The following is a 17,774-nucleotide window of genomic DNA, read 5'->3' as shown; positions in this document are numbered from 1 at the left end:
TATTCAACATCTGACAGAGGATGGGGGAGACAGCTCATCCAGCAAAGAGCTTGCCTTAAAAGCATAAAATTAGAGTTCCATCCCCAGAATCCAAATAAAAGAAAAGCTAGGACGGTAGCACACATTTATGAATCCAGCCCTGAGACAAGCACCCACTGAACAGCTAGCCCAGCCTACTTGGCAAGTTCTGGACCAATGAGAAACCCTGTCTCAAAAAATAAAGTCATTGGCAGGAACAAGTAACAGATGTGGTTGTTCTCTGGCCTCTGCCTACACGTATACACATATATGCATACCTACCCCCAACACACCACACATACACATACACACACACACACACACACACACACACACACACACACACACACACACACAAAACCCAGCAAAAAGGCATCACCTCCTCAGGAAAGCAGGACAGGTCCCTGGGTGCATATTTCCCATGTCACGTGTTCTGTTTCTTTCAGAAGCAGGACAGAGGTAGGGCATCTGGATGTAGGATTAAACTGTGTCATTTTGAATCAAAATGGCATCCTTCCTGATCAGTGGCCTCTGTCAACCTAGAAAAAATTCTATTGTTTGAGTTTGGGAAAGATTTGCTCAGATTAGCATAGAGATTGCCTGGACCCTGGGGACAGGGGCTCAACAGCTGATAAAGGAGCAGCTGGAAGACAGTCAGCTCAGTTTCTACGCTTGGCTTCACCACCCTGGAGTGACACAGCAATTCTCCAGGTTCCAGCTCCTAGAGCAACAGGCGCCTGCCTGCAAGAGAGCACAGCAGTGGGAATGACATCTTTCGGTTATCCAATCACTCTTCATTGGTAGGACTCCTTGGGAATGATTTCCGACTCCCTCTTGAACAGCCAGGGCTATAAATAAAGATCCCCAGAGAGACTGAATCCTGCCCTTCATTCTGGTTGCCTCTATGACTCATCCCACAAGCCAGTTCTTCATTCATTCCCCTGATTCTGAGGGGAAAGTGAGTCAGGTGTGGAGGTCAGAGCCACATGTGACCATTGTCCCTGCATCCCATGAGCATCCACTTAGGTACAGGCCATGGGAACTCATGCGTGTGTCTGTGTGCACATCTGCGTCTCCTGTGACAGGTTGTTTAATTTTAAAGGAGCGTCTCTCACACAGATCCAGAATGACAACCATTAGCTAGGACTCCCTGTGACGTCACAGAACCTTCTCTGCAGAACTGCCCTATGCTAAGCAAGGTGAACAGGACGTGTTCTCTTGTGTCTCCATGGACTGCCGTTGCTTAAAACAAATAAAATCCCTGAGTGGGGCAGCAGAGCTCGAGGAAGCAATGCATCATGGAAAGCAGAGCCTCTTCTGAAATAGAACAAGGAAGGCCTTGATTCCTGGGACCTTCTTCCAGCCAGGCTCTCACTGAGCCCTGCACAACTATAACCTGTGTCTTGTCCCATTGTCCAAAGATGGCAAACCCATCCCAGAGAAACTAAACAACCTTCCTAAAATCCCTCAAGCTATAAGGGTTTGCAGTGAGCTCTCCAAGCAGGAATTTGGGGTAGAGTCCAAGTGACCCTTTCATCTCAATGTTCAACAAATGCTTTCTCTACCCCTCGGACCTGTGAACACCCATCATTCTGTTCCAGGGTAGAAAAAAGTGCAAAGCTCAAGGCAGGCCTTCCACCACTGGGATGGAATGAGTGCTTGAGGCAGGCTAGTTGCGAAGCATAGCAGTTGATTTCGCTCACAGCTTTAGAGAGCATGTCACCTTCGGTGGCTCAGCTCTAGCTAGTGGTACATGGACATGGTGGAGGGCAATAATGGAGGTCACTCATGCAGAATCGAGAAAAGGGAGACTAGGAGGGACCACTGCTGGTTTTTGTGACTCATTCTCCTGAAACTTTACCATAGGCTATGAGTGTCCTCGTAAAGAGTGTTCTCCCTCTTGAGTTGAAGACTTTCCTCCAAGCTCCACCTCTTAAAGGTACCATATCTCCAAAACTAGAAAGACACAAGCTTTCCATCCAGGAATCAGTAGGGAACAGTTAAACATACCCAAACTGCACCACCCCTCCATCTTTACTCATTGCTGAACTCCTGGAAGTGCTGATTCCCAATCTGCCCCCTTTACATCTCTACCCATAAGCTTTCTAATGTCCTCTGGCAAGAGAGACACCAACTCTAATTCCTTCCCCTTATCACTGCTTTTCAAATAGCCAGTGACAGCCACTGTGCCACTTCCTCCCTGAACCAGGCTCTCAACCATTTCACACGTGAAAAAATTTCAAATCTCCAAATATATTTGCTCATCACTGTATCCCTTGGACTGGGACACTGCTCCACACTGCTGTCCAGTTTAGGTTAGATAAATGCCAGTTGGGAGGATGAAGGGAAGAGCAAGCCCTTTCAGGGGTGGAGGGGGGAAGCTGGCGCCATGACTTACTGCATGAAGTCTTTTGTCTTAATTAAGGACTGGCTCGAGGCCAGAAGAAGAGAAGTCTCTCCTGGATGGTTCAGGAAAAGGTTCAGGTTGGGTGGAAGGAAGCATCGAGCTCAAAAGAAAGCTCTATGTGGGAAGATTCCACAGGCTTGCAGATCAGTATGAGAATGAGATCAGTAGGAGAAGCTGCCTCCCTCTCCTTTGCCACTCCCCCTCCCTCTTTCCCATTCCTGACTCTATCCCTGCACTCCCTGACTCTGTGTCTGTCTCTCAGCATGCTGCTCATTGTCCAACATGGCAGCTGTCCAAAAGCCATATCCCCACACAGCTGCATAGTCACCCAGATCTAACAAACAGAAGCTCTGTGTCTTAGGCAGGAGAAACTCCTTCTTTGGCCAGACGTGGCCCAGGTGTACCCCTAGACCAGTGAGGTGGGAAGAAATGACCTAGAAAAAAACATGACTGTATCTCATTAGCAAGGCTGGCTGTGTTACAGGAGAAGGGAGGTTTTCAGAGGGTATGTATGGATGAAAAATACTTCTTACAATTTGGGTCCATGTTTTGCCACACTGTTGGGGTACTGGGCAGACGCGAAACACTAGAGTACATTTACCATGAGCTGCCACTGTTGAGTGCTGGGCTTGAGCGAATACCCCGCTCAGGAGGTGGGAAACCGGAGCCTAGGATGTAGAAGGTTGAAGCTGGGGTTCCCAAGCTCCCAGGCATTCAGTCATGACTGAAAAACCACACAGAGGAGTCAAGAGCAAAGGGTTGGGGGCCCATGAGCCTATGACACTGGAAAAGGATGAAGACCAGGGCTGGGGGGATGGGGACTCCAGCTTGGCCCATTTATGATTGTCCTTAGCTTAGCAGCAGTTGTCTGGGAGCACAGAGCGGGCTTCTGCAGGAGACTTAGGCTGCAGCTCTGTAAGCAAAGGCCTGTTCCATGCTCCCCATGGCAGATCCTTGGTCATGGAAGAGACAGTCCTTGATTCCAAACTGTTTATTGATTGTTCATTGGAGAAAATGGGAGCATACCACCTCCTCAGAGTGGACCAGAGATTAAATACCTTTTGCAAGAAGGAATGTCTGAAAAAGGAAGCTTATTGGTTAAACCCTCAGGACATCTAGATACCTCATTAGCATGGAGAGCTCTGTTCTGATATTCATGGCCTACATGGGGAGTGTGCTCATGTGTCCCAGGCCAGGAATCTATTAAGGAACAGGGAGACACCTACTGTCTCAGGTGGGTGCCTGGATGTCCGGGACAGTCCACTGTCCCACCTTACAGAAGTTTCTTTTAAGACAGTCTCACTGCATCATCCAGGTTGGTCTCTACTTCAGGATCCTCCTGTCTGAGCCTCTTGAGTACAGAGATTCAGAAATGGCACCTCATTTCTGGGTCTTGTGTATTTTTTAAATCCCAGTATTGTAAATGGTTCTGGAGAGCTTATTATTATGACTGGATCTCAGAGAAACATTTTCCTTTAGCACATCCAGACATAAACCATGGGGGATTAGAAACTGTCCAAACCTCTTAAGTGTCTCAGATTTAGATTCAGGGGTCACATAGCCCTGAAAAACTTTACTGATGGCCGTAGGTAGCCTAGAGATGCCCTAGGTTCCCCACTTCTAGGACCACAATCTTCTGGACTTGTTTATAGCCCTTTAGCATTTTGTCAATAATCCTAAGGATCCCAAGAAACAAGCAGTGAATATAAAGCCCGCCCACATCCTTCTTTCCTGGATTTATAAACTGTGTGGGTGCACTCATGGATGGGGAGTGGGGTACATTATGTAAGGGACAATGAATACGTGACTGTTTCATCAAAGAAATTAATAGCATTATAAACTTCATGATACCTTAGACATTACTAGTCATGCTGTCACCAAAACATCAAACGCTTCCTCCGACCTTTGGAATCTCACAGAAGTACCACCAGGACCAAAAGTGAAGGAGACAGGAATCAGCAGGGATGCAAGTTTCCACCCTGGAGCATCCTTCTGGCTGTCCTATTGCTAGTCCTACATCTTTGGTTGCCACGTGTGGTTTTGCTATTTTATAGGCAAGGAAACTGACAGGGGAAAAATGAAGGAAGGTAAGCATAGTCACACAGCCAGCTAGGCTCTGGGTGGCATTGCTTCCCAGCTGTGCCAGCTCCCAAAGCTCCTTTTAGGCTAGCACAGGTCATATTGAGACAAGAAAGAGAACAGTGATTCTTGACAAGGACAAGTGTCGTGACAGCTAACCATCTGTGCCTTCCACCTGCGGCGAGGTTCCGGGCATTTACTTCTGATGTTTCCGTGGTTCAGTAGCCTGAGCACACAGCTGTACTTGGCAGTGTCCAAGCTGCTGGACAGTGAGGAATTGGAGGCTGTAAGTCTCTGTCTCCCTAAACTGTCAAGCTTGCTCCTTGAGAATCTGTTTTTCTTGCAGTTACTAGCTAACTGGTAAGCGGGATAATAGGATAATTGTGTTGCCATGAGCAGATTTCAATCCTAACAAGAGGAAAGAAGGAAATACCAATGAACACTGACTAAGAGGAAGTGTCAAGGAACTCTCCAAGCCCCATAGCAGGAAGGAATGATGACATCAGGTTAACATTGCAGAGATTCAAAGTCAGGGAGGGAGGGAGACAGACTAGTTGAACTCGTTCGCACAGCTACTTCGTAATAGATGCATATTCTCTGTTGGATTGGCTGCTGTTCGATTTAGGTTCTGTGGACCACCTTGTTTACTGTTGCTCTTGAGCCAAGTCTTGGATGCCATGACTACCAAAGCTGTCAATCAGAGGCTTCACTTCCAGTCCCACCTGTGCCTTCTCAGACCTCCACTTCAGCATCATAAGACCCAACTCCTATGAGTTCCCCAAGCAGAGTTTCTTTGTGTTATGGGGGTCTTGCCAGCTGATATTAGGATTCTTATATTTGACTCACACGTGCAATTTCTTACCACGAGTTCTTTTCCTGAGAGCTTTGGAGGGATATCTTTGGGGGTTGGAATTGAAGGAAAGATGCAGAAAGTGTAGCCTATAAAATTCATATCTCTGATGTGTCATCCAAGAATTGGACACAGTCTAGGTAATCCTTACCTCCATTGTGGTTGAAGGATTTTAGCTAGAGCCAACAGCCATTTCCAATATATTCCTTTACCAGTGCTCCTAAAAGGTCCATGGGGACTTCATATAAACAGAACCTCTGTCTCGGAGTTCCTGCAGCAGGACGAGAATTAGGCACATTCAGTGGACTTGGCTGTAAAATCATTCAAATCCATAAACCTCCAAAGTCACTCCTTATTTTAAAAGTTCACAATTCTTTGATGAAGCAAGTGGAATTTGTTTCCAAAAAGAGGTTACTAAGCATCTTACTCAATTCACTCCACCAGATTCTGGAGACTTCTGGCTGATTCTTGCAAGTAATCCCATGGTGCCGAATTTCTGCCACTTGCCTGGAAGTTTATGACATCAGAGTGCAGGGTCTGACCTGACCCCGTGAGGGAAAATGTTATCTAAACTATGAGGCAATACCATCACATCTACCCTGAAAGCCAAGCATCCCTTTCTGGGTGCCTCAGGCCAGTTGAACAGCAGACGATGGGGTTCTTTGCAGTTGACCAAACTGACTGCCACAGACAGAAGTGGTCTCAGCCATCTGCTCACCAAACAGCTTTCCCTGTGGCTGAAAGCCAACAATAAATTAAAAAGGAAAAAAATCAATTCAATTATCAGTGTGGATCTAAGTTATATCTCAGGGTGGGGTAGCAAAAACTAATAGGTTGTCCCATGCAACTGAGGAGTATTTATCCAACATTCAAATGGCATCCAATTCTGTTTAGGAGTTTTTATGCAAAAATGGGAAATGGTTTTTCATCAAGCCATCTACATTGATCCTTCTTAGAAAATATAAAAAGTAATTTTAAAAAAGAAGAAGAATGTGTTAACTATACAATCTGTGTCCATAGAACACAAAGGAACTAGTTCAGCGAGCTACAAATGTTCAAATACATACTCCTGCAACCAGAACTATTTGGGTCTAGGCTTGTCATCTCGGGTGGAGGGCAGATTTGCAAGCTAAGGTGGGAAAAGATAGTTTGTCACATACCCAATGGTATCATCAAATCGGTTACACAAGACACTGGTGTGAGTGACAGATGTTGAAATCTTAAAATTAATTCCCTTTGGCTGTTTCTTGAGTACTTGACTATTCCACCTAAGGTATTTCTAAGGGGATAAGAAACTTGGAAGCAAAAATGGTACATTTCGAGTCTTTTCTCATGAGAAGAGGCAGGGACCAAAATTAGCCCGGCCCACACTGAGAACTCTGAGTAAGATCCGAATCACGGACTTTTGAAAGTGAAAAGAGACTGAAAAGCAAGCCATCTGTGATGGTTAGTGTGAACTATCAATTTGATAAAATCTGGAATCATCAGGGTGATGAGCCCTATAAGCATATTTAAGAAAGATTATAATTATTGCACTAACAGAGGTGGGAGAGAATTGCATTGTGGGTGGTGCCATTCCCTAGGCAAGATCTTGGATTTCGTAAAAGAAAGCAAGTTGAGCCCTTGTTCACCATCCCATTCTTGATTATGAATGCCATGTGATCATTCCCATCAATCCCCTGCTGTTGTGCTTGTCCCTGCTGTGATGGGACTATCACCTGAAAGGATGATCCAAAAGAACTTGTTCTCATTAAGCTATTTCTCAGAGTATTTTATCAAATCAATGGAAAATGAAACTAAAACACAGCCTAATGCATAAATTGATTATAATAACAGTAGTAATAAAATAGTAGTCAACAATGTAATCCCAGATGCATGTATTCTAGCACTAGGGAGGCTGAGAAAGGCAGAATGCTTTGAGTTTGAGGCCAGCCTGGGCTACATAGCAGTGGTATACCAGTTTGGAATAGACTGTAAGAGCTTGTGTCAAAAAATATTATAATTATAATTAATAATAATAATAATAATAATAATACAAGTAATTTTATTGAAGAAAAGGCACAGTTAACCTAAAGCATTTCTACCACACAATCATGTCCTCAAAGCTTTCACAAAGGAAAAGAAGCAGAAATAGAGGAATCTCAAAACCTGAAAGGTGTTACCTCTCAAGAATACCAATGTCATCAGGGACAGGCTGAAGAATTGATTCTGACTAACCAGTATGAAAGAGAAATGTCTTCTGCAAATGCTGTTTGAGCCCATGAAAGGGAAGAATGGATGAACTCAGACTAAAACGATTAGTGAACTGTAAGTGTCTGCAGTGGGTACGGTATATATTTTAAACTAGTGATGATATATGCGATGTTCTTACATTTTAAACCAGACTTAAAAGGGCATCCACAAGCCTGTGAAAAGTACGCGCAGATATTGGCCAATGTGAATATCCTATCTGCAACTAATGTATAGTTCAGAAAACGAGGGACATGTATAAACAGAAATAAGAGGAGAGGAAAGGGAAGGAAGGGAACAGAAATGGGAGAGGGGAACACAGAGAGCAAGTCAGCCTGGATAAAAAGCAGATGAGATTATCTATATGGTTCTAAAATCATGTAAAAAATGAACAGAAAAATTGTCATCCTAATGCATGTGTAAGGAGTTCATGAAGATGTGCTGCATTTGGAAACACTTGGTGATTTCCAGTTCTAAACATTTGGACATTTCTTGAAGGAATGCAGGTACCCCTTACAGACAAAGTTTCCTGACTTCTGATACAAACTGACAAGTTGTATCTTCTGCTTCATGCACTGTCACTGTATCTGATTAGAACCAAGACCAGTCTAAACTTGAAAATGTTAATGTAAGAGATTAACTGAGATACATTAATTTAACCTATTATGAAAGGAACTCCACTGCATGTAAGATAAACATGCTCGCACAGCTCACACCTCAGAATCTAGCTTAAATGCAATAATAATTCAATGAGACATGGGTTGTACCACAAATTTATGATTTTTTAAAATGTATGAAGTCTTTGCTTCTTCGCTTCCACCTTTAACTTGGGTTCTAGATTGGGACCTAACTAGGGTTGCTAGGGTTGTATGGCAACCATCTTTTTCCATTGAGCCATCTTGCTGGCCCTAGGAAATCACACAGACTTTCAAAGATGAGGATTATTTTATAATCTTTAAATAGCTAGGGCTTAAGTAATGATGGCTCACCTATAACCCCAGCTGCAGGGGATCTGACTTCCTCTTCTGACCTCTCAGGCACCTGACATGCACATAGCCACATACAGACATGCATACACCCACATACAGGCGTGTAAAGAGACATGCATGCATGCACCCTTTAAAAACTCTAAGCAATTGTTTCTACTATTAACAATTATTAAAACAAGTTGAGAAATGCACACAGATGTTTCCTGGTGAGCGCTATGGTTTACAGTCTAGAAATAGACAACTAATATTTAAAATCAACAGGACTTTATCTTGGCTTCACTTCATTTAAACAGAAACAAGAGAAAATATGTATTATGTGAAATCAACTGAAATCTCTTTGATGTAATGAGTTTTATGCCAACTGAAAAAAACCATTGGTGATACCAATAAAATTATAGTAAAAATATAGTAATTTCTATATACTCGAAATTGCAATGCAATTAAAGTCTGAAGTTGGGAGCTGGAGAAAAGGTAAACCAGAGTCTCATATTCCACCCCAGGCAGAGGTCAGTAACATCAGCAAAAACAGCAACCAGTGGATCTCATCTAGACAACGCCAGTGTGTAAGATGATCATGGGGCCTACCTAAAACTCTGAGATTCTTGTTAAGAATAGGAAGAAACCATCTCACAAAGGATAGCAAAACTGGTGCACAGGGAGACTCAGCTAGAAAACCTTGTTATCCTCTGAGATGCCATAAAGGTATCTGTGGACGTTAACTATGCTACGAATGCATAAAAGTCTCTTCCATTTGCAAAGTAAAATGTGAATAAAAATACAACAAAAACGTGATATACGATGTGGGATACTAGATACACTAACAACAGAGTACTTGCCAAAAGCATGTCACTTCTATTTCCTGGAAGTCTTCTATATGAGTTGTGAGAATAGATGGGTAGAATAGAACCCTAGAAAGAATAAATGATAGCTGTTTGAGAAATGGAGGACAAAAACTCTTCAGAGAGGATATTTGATGCATTTGTCAAGATGGCCACCACCTGTAGCAGATGTTTCTCTGATACTTGCTTTTAACAGAAGCCTTTTCTGTTATTGAGATGGAGAGATGGCTCAGTGTGGCTGCCAGGTTGACTTCACCCTTGTCATCCTCCCATGTTAGTCTCCTCAGTAGCTAGGACTAGAGTTGCACAACACTCTTGCTGGATTACATGTAAGCCCATTCTTGAGGTTGTATAGGAAGACTCAATTTTAAGAAATCTATTCTCACCCACATAATCTATTAAGTGTGGTACAAGTTAAATTAAAAGCCCATTTTCCCCCAACTTAGCAAATAACTGTAAGTGCCCACTGGGCAGAAAACTGTGACAGCACGAAGGAAATGATTCATGAAGCAGTGAGATAGATGAAGCCAATGTCAATCCCACCATTCTGTTTGCCTCCATGTAGGCATGTCCCGTCACTCCAGTGTCCAAGTTAGAACAACAGCAAAGGAAACAACGAGGTAGTCTTTAAAATACTCTTTTCAAAGACACAGCAACAACAAAGTCCTTACGAGTATAGAATACTGTTTTCAAAGACACCTTACAAGCGTTCACTTTGATTTATTGGTTTCATTTATTGATTGTAGAGATTTCTATCATGTGTCTAGCCAGCAGCCATATCCTAATCAATTTCCCAAAAGCTCATCTGTTTTGTTTAGGCCTCCAACCTCCCTCCTCACAAACCTCTGGCAAAGCGATGGCGGCTTCTAATTGCAGGGTGAGCACTAGTGCTCAAACGTCTTTTGCCAATGATAGGTTAGAATAAGCACATGACACACTGGTCAGTGAGGCACAAAAAGGTATTTGTGCTTGGGTTCCTATTTTCTACGAAATGTTTCTTTGTTCCGAATAGAGTCCTAAGGGAGACAAGCTGCCCCTTCCGATTCATATAGACATAGCTAAAAGCCATGCTCAGGACTCGTGTGAGCATCCTGCTACCAACTGAAGTTGTGCTGCTGAGGCTCAGGATTATAAACTAGAAACAGAGGAAGATGAGGGCTCTGTGTATGTGTGTGTTCATGTGTATATGGGGGAGGATGGGAGTGCATGCACCACAGCGTGTGTGTGTGTGTGTGTGTGTGTGTGTGTGTGTGTGTGTGTGTGTGTGTGTTCATGGCATAGTACACATTTGGCATTCAGAGTGTTTGTCCAGCCTTGGGTGCTTGTCCTCACTTTCCACAATATTGAAAATTGGGTCTCTCTGTTGTCTGTCCCTGTGTACACCAGCTTTGCTGGTCTGCAAGCATCCAGAGATCTCCTGTCTTGCCTCCCATCTTTTTGTAGGAGTACTAGGATTGCAGGCACAATGACCTCATTGAATCTAAATTTACGTGGGTCCTGGGGATTTGAACTTAGGTCTTCACAAGTACTTTACTCTTAAGCCATCTCCCCAGTCCAGACACAGGCTCTTAATAGCATCACTGTGACAGTAACTTAACCAACCCTAGAGATGGCTTCTTCTTCAACCTCTGCTCACACAAAGTCACCACACTTGCATTTTGAAGCCACTTGGAGTAGAAGGTTTGACTGCAGCCAAAAAGCAGCCTAAATTAGATGATGTCGTGTACCAATTACTACACTTGGTACTCTACAAACATCCTTCCTTAACCCTTGTGACAACCATGTGAGATGGGTAATATACTGTCCCTATTCTATACAGGGCAAATCTACAACCATACTGCTCTGAATATATCCCATCTCTTTCTTCTATGCTGGTGGGAATAGACACACAAAGCTTGAAGAGATTAAATAATTTTGCCCTCAACCTGCTGGTCAGTGGTGGAAATGAGGTTCAAAACTGAAACGGAATGCCTCGAGGATCACCCTCTTAGCCTCCACTCTACACAGCCACAAGATGGGAGGAGGGAGCTTGTCACAGGAAGCACTATCAGTCAATGTCATCTGAGGATGGAAACCAGATGCAGTGTCCCTCTAATGTTCCTGTGACCATGATCTCACTTTGACATGCCCTACCCTGAAGCCTAAGCAGCCCTTCTCATGAGGCCCAGAGCTTTGTGGCTTGGCCTGCTCTGCAGTCATTTCCCTATCCACTTGTTCTGTGTTCACCTCTCTTTTACCGTCTTTTCTTCTTCTGCCTCTACAACTATTCATTGACTTTTTGAGGCTAGTGGATAGACAAGTCGCTCTTTCTGGAGAGTACCTGTAGCAGCAGCATTGAGCATTCTGCCTATGGGAAGTTCTTACCAGCTAGGGCCTGGAAGAGAAGCTGGCAAGTTTCCCATGCTAATTGGCTTCCGTCTTGATTCAGCGGGTCTCCTGAGCTGTCCAACAGACAGCCCAACAATCTCAAGCATAGAAAGAAAGCAAACGAAGGCCTAGTTGTCAAGAGCTCCACTCTGGAAACCTCAAAGACCTTGGGTTGTTCCTGAGCGAAGGGACATACTGATGCTGGTACTATCACTATGCTAATATGATAAAAGCATGGTGCATTAACCTTGCATTGTGGAGTTCTTAAGATGGTGTTACAGTACCAGGGCTTATAATTGAGGTATGGCTTCACTCTCATGCCTGCTTTCAGTTCAGCTACTAGCTAGATGATAAATCCAAAGCCAGCTGGAGAGATGACTCCATTACAAAAGCATGAGGACCTGAGTTCTATCCCCAGAAGCCACATGAAAAGCTGCTGTGTGCCAGCATGGTACACACAGCTTGTGCCCTCAGTGGTGGGAGGTTGAAACAAACAGATCTAGGGTCTAGAGCCAGATGTCTATCCCAAGCAGAAGCTCCAAACAAGTGAGAGACTCTGTCTCAAAGGAGGTAGATAGCATCCCTTAAAATGATATCTGAAGGTGTCCTTGTCCTAACACACACACACACACACACACACACACACACACACACACAAAGGGGGAGGGAGGGGGAAAGAGAGAGAGAGAGAGAGAGAGAGAGAGAGAGAGAGAGAGAGACTTCTCTATGCCTACTTAGAGGCAGGATCTAGGAATGTAGCCTGGCTGGTGGAAAGTTTGCCTAGCTCAAATGAAGCCCTTCCTCATGAACCAGTTTGATCGTGCACATTTGTAGCCCCTGTGTTCAGGAGGCAAAGGCAGAAAGATCAGAGATTCAAGGTTATCCCCAGGTATATAGTTAGTTTGAGGCCAGCCTGGACTACACGAGGCCCTGTCTCAAAGCAAAGAATTAACAATTATAAGAGTAGTGGAATAGTCAGTGTTAGCTCTAAGCATACTACGTGACACAGTGATGTACCAGGGCCTTCAAAGATAGCAGTATTGACTGGATGAAAGACAGTGATAATGGTGGTAATGGCTGGTGATGATGATGATGATGATGATGATGATGATGATGACGATGACGATGACAATGATAAATTTAATGGACCAGAAAACAAGTGATAGTCCGTATGGTCAACATTTCTCCTCATTAGCAACTTAGAGCAAGTCTCGGCCTCATTAGAAGAGATTCTGTCTCTCATTTGTCTCGTGGCCTATGTTTCTTCACTCCTTAATGAAAGCACAATTCGGTACAGAAACACACCCCCCCCAAAAAAAAGTCAAATGTTTCCTCTGTGGCTGCCTGCAAAAGTAATCCCCATTGTGTCACACCGACGATCACCCATCAGCACTCAAAGGAGTCGATCAGTCAGCTGATGAGCCAACCCAGATAGGGCTCATTTCAAGAGACCTTGTTGCCAACAGGAAAACCAAGCCAAGTGCTCAAAGACATTGTGCTCAAGTTCATGGAGAAAAGATGTGTTCTGTCTTACACAGATCCCCCAGTATCTCATTTACACACATCACTGAGTTTTGTACTTAGAAGAACAAAATATGTGTGTCTTTTTTTAACATGATTTTGGGGAAAATTTGCATGCAGATTTATAAATCTACTAATAGTTAGAAGGCCATGTTCCAACTACCATTTGAGTGATGTATGGCAACGTATTGAGCGGCTTTCATCCTCACTGTGTATGACTGAGATGTTCATCCTCTGGGGAGACCTTGAGATTTGGCAGACATGTCAGCAAATACTTGGGAGTTAAGGAGCAGTGGACCTAATTCTACAATGTCCACCCTTCACAGTAATGAGCATATCTAGTTCTCTTTTCGAAACTGAACATTCAAGTCAGTCTACATGCAACTTTTGAAAGTTCAGAAATCACAGTCCTAATGAAACACACTAACTCCTGCACCCCAGAGGAATCAACTTATTTGCCCAAGATTATAGAGCTAAATACTAGCCAATGTTGGCTAGAACCTCTGATGTCAAGATTAGCACACTGGCCTAAGAAAAGCTATCAGAGGGCTGACAAGATGGCTCAGAAGGTAAAGATGATTGCCACCAAACCTTACTATCTGAGTTCAATCCTTAAAACCCACTCAATGGAAATGGAGCACTGATTCCCCCGAGTTGTCCTCTGACCTCCACACATGGCCATGACATATGTGCCCACATATATACACAAAGATAAATAGGTAGGTAAGTTTATGATAGATAGATAGATAGATAGATAGATAGATAGATAGATAATAGATTAATAGATTAGCTAGATTGATAGATAATAAATAGATAAAAATAGATAGATGATAGATAGATAGATAGATAGATAGATAGATAGATAGATAGATAGATAGATGATAGATAGATAGATAGATAGATAGATAGATAGATAGATAGATAGACAGACAGACAGACAGACTGATAGATAAATGATAGATTATAGATAGATGGTATCTGATATAGATAGATGTTATATAGATAAATAGATGATAGATTGATAGATACATAGATAGACAGACAGATGAGAGGGGAGAAATGCTATTCAATGTGTCTTCTTTAACACATACACTTGTAGTCTTCATAACCCGCAATGTAAACAAGCTCTCCTATCACCTCCCACTGTAAGTGTGTGATGCTGCTTTTGATCCTGTCGGGTGAGAGTAGTATCAGAAAAAATTATCATTGGAGAAGTGATACCAAAGTTAGGTTTTACATATGTTTTATACGAGTTCATCAGATAGAGGTGAGGCAGACAAGCATTCTAGACATACTTTTTGCTATTAAGAACTATGCTACAGAAGGATATTGTTTTGAACCAAATTGGGATATATATCAGAATGTACTTAGGATACTGGAACCATACTGGGAATTTCAAGTAGAGGGGATTTGTTCCAAGTAACTAGTTGCAAAGTCTTGAACATAAGAACGTAAAGAGGAGAGGATCCGGAACCAAAGACTGGGGTGCCCGGAATGCAGCCAGAGCAGAATAAACACAAGACCATGCCATTCTGCATGCTCATAGTGTCAGAAAGGGAGATGGAGCAGGTAAGTCAGAACAATATGCATGACTTCTCAGACCAGCACCAAGTCCTTGTGGCTAACACTGAAACTATCCGAGTCAGTCATTCCCAGAGCCCACATAAGGAACAGCAGCACAGAAAAGCCTTCAACTTTCTGGGATCTGTGAGTTACAGTAATTCAGGACTCAATACAACACAAGACATGGAAGGCAAGAAAGGCAACTAACTAACACATTCATATTTTCTAAGTGCAACATTCCTCCTAGTACTGTCCCTGGAGTTCTCAAATTCAAGGCCTGATTTCCATTTCACCTCACAACCGCACGTCAATAGACAAATGTACCCAAAATCACAAGTCCAGAACAACGCAGAAGTGGACACGTGACATTTCTGTCTGCCTAGTACTTGACGATCCTAGGAGTCTCCACTTCCCAGCTTCCTTACAGCCGGGAGATGGCACACCACCCATGTTCCACCAATCACACACATCTGTCCCTGGTGACCAAAAATAGTAGAGGTGGGGAAGTTCTATACCAACGGAGAAGCCACACCCAGGTTCTTAGGACCACAGTGGTGGTCATTCCGGTGACTCCATCTGGGACTCAGAGATACCCACATTCTAGGTCTATAACAAAATCTCACATGCTGGTTCTTTCTCTAGTTTTCCCAATGAAAAGCATTTCAGTAATCTCATCTTCTGCCTGAATCGTAGAGAACTGTGCATTTACAAAGAGCCTTACTGAGCATGACGTCTTTGTTTCCGGCCACACATATGGCATCTTGAAGCCCAAAGCTGTGGTTCCCTAAGGGATAATGAAGGTCCATCTCCAACATCAGCAAAGACAAATGAGCAGTAGCAGAGGACTAGGTAATGCCATGGAATTTCCACAAGTTCAAGCTATGGGAATGTGCAGGTTTCTTTCAGCATCCAGGGATCTAGGCCCATGCTGTTTCAGCCATGACCGCAGGGAAGAGTCCTTAGGACATTGAGAGGCATCTCAAAACCTAATGGCACTTTTGAGTTGTCTTCCTGTCAGACTCACAAGGATTTCACCCACCTAGAAAGTTCTTAACTATATACTCCTACTTCTCTCCCAGACCCTATCTGGCCACAAACTATTCCCTTCAAACTCTGAGCCCCAAATTCCTTCCAATATCAACCAAGGATTGTTTGAGGAACAAGATCCTTTCCACCCCCCACACTATCCTGATATGAGATATCATCTATTAAATTGTTCCTTTGTAGCTCTACCATGTATATGCCCAGTGGTTGATGCTATCTGGAAGAGAGTGGCTCAGCTGAAGGCAGCTACTGAAACATTCATGTGTGGGCCCTAGATTCCCTACAAGATGGCTACTGGCTTCCAAGAGCCAATAGATGCTGCATTTCCTTCTATAGTCTACCCTCAGAAGGCGCTACTTCTGTAGTTTCTATTAGACAAGCCAGTTGCAAAGATCTGCCCTTATCCAAGAGAATGGAGACCCCTGCCTCTCTGGCAAAATACAAGTCATGTGATAAAAACAAGCCTTTAGAGTGAGAGTCAGTCAATGCCACCATCTTGGATAGATATTTCTGCATAGTCATTTTCAGTAATCTCCAGGCTAAAAAAGACCATTTTGAGCTCACTGTCCTTGGTTCATGTGACAATTCACTCTTGCCTGTCTTCACATATGCACCCCACCACCAGAGTCCAGAATTCCTGATACCTAACTGCCTTCTAAGTGGTTGGGGTGGGGGTGGGGGGTAAGGAGGAGTTTTCTGCTCAGTGAGATTTATATGGTCTCCTGGCTTCTTCTGAACAAAAACAAATAAATGTCATAAAGCAAATGTCATCTCAAAGGGCTCCCTGTTACAAGCATTAACTCAACAATCCTCATTTCAATAACCCTCCGAGCCATACACTGCTTTATAGTTCACACCACACTTCAGCTTGCCTATGCCCCTTCAATCAATAAACTCCAAGATGACTTTTCTGATGGAAAGGTAAGTAAATAAAAATGCATGTGATGTTAAGTACAAACGTGGCTCAAAAATCGCTCACACTGTACTTCCTCTGCTCAACTTCTGCCTTCCGAGTTATATTCATTAAGACCCAATCCCTCAGGGGTGGACACCTCGACATAAACAGTTCCAACAACTTTGCTGAGGAGGGGAGGGAACCAGGTGAGTCAGTGGTTTATACCACCTCACAGGGGCCGTTTGGCCACAATATAGCTAATGCTCCCGAGCTAAGAATCCTGCAGGAAGTGGATAATTTGAAGGTGGAAAAGCACCAAATAAATTGACTTCTCTTTTAGCCCTCAGGCAAAGCATTGGTGATTCATTACTTAGGGGTTTCAGAACTCTCTGCAGTCTCGAGAGGTCAGTTCCTCCACTGCAGACTAGGCCTGCCTCCCAGGAAGACAAGGGCAAAGCTGTGCTCGGAGGGGCCAGTAGTGAGTCCAGACTCCCAACTCTTCACCCAGTGTAGACACGCCAGGTCCTGATTATGTGGGGAAGAGCAGCTTTGGGTCTCGCTTACTTGCCTAAGAGCTTAAGCATTTGAAAGAGGTTCCTTTCAATGACACAAGTAGTATTCCTTGAGCATACTTGGTGTGGGCCGTCACTGAACTGAGGGCTTCTCCCTCGGGCATTATTTGTTCTGAGAAGAATTAATTAAGCAAACACATGTCTTTGAATACCTACCAGGATTATTATTTGATGTATTATTTAATGCTATTAAAAATGTAACAGAGAAACAGCTGTGGGGGAGGGGGGTTTCAGAGTCTGGGGCAGTCACAGAATCCCACATTGGCGATTCTAGTGTCTTTGATGACTTGAGGTGCTAATGCATGTCCAAAAGTTTGGCAGGTCAAGCTGAGTTTGGTGTCTGCCTTGGTAATCTGTGGACTAACTGGAAAGAGAAAAAAGTGGAGGGCCTTGAAAGTACC

General features: G+C 43.6%; 1 protein-coding gene and 1 long non-coding RNA gene across 5 annotated transcripts in view; one reads left to right on the top strand and one right to left on the bottom strand.

The window, feature by feature from the left end:
* The window catches only part of Adra1b (adrenoceptor alpha 1B), a 118,371-nt gene that overhangs the window by 10,630 nt on the left and 89,967 nt on the right, over positions 1 to 17,774 (top strand). The gene's annotated exons all lie outside the window — the stretch shown is intronic.
* Positions 1,430 to 17,774, bottom strand: part of LOC108352076 (uncharacterized) — an 86,361-nt gene continuing 70,016 nt past the window's right edge. For both annotated transcript variants that reach the window (XR_005490142.2, XR_005490141.2), the window contains exon 5: positions 1,430 to 5,625. This is a non-coding gene — a long non-coding RNA (uncharacterized LOC108352076). The remainder of the gene's footprint in view (positions 5,626 to 17,774) is intronic.

This window comes from Rattus norvegicus, chromosome 10, assembly GCF_036323735.1.
Source record: "Rattus norvegicus strain BN/NHsdMcwi chromosome 10, GRCr8, whole genome shotgun sequence".
NCBI lineage: Eukaryota > Metazoa > Chordata > Mammalia > Rodentia > Muridae > Rattus > Rattus norvegicus.
The sequence above is the reverse complement of the archived record's forward strand: the minus strand, read 5'-3'. Positions and strand labels throughout refer to the sequence as shown.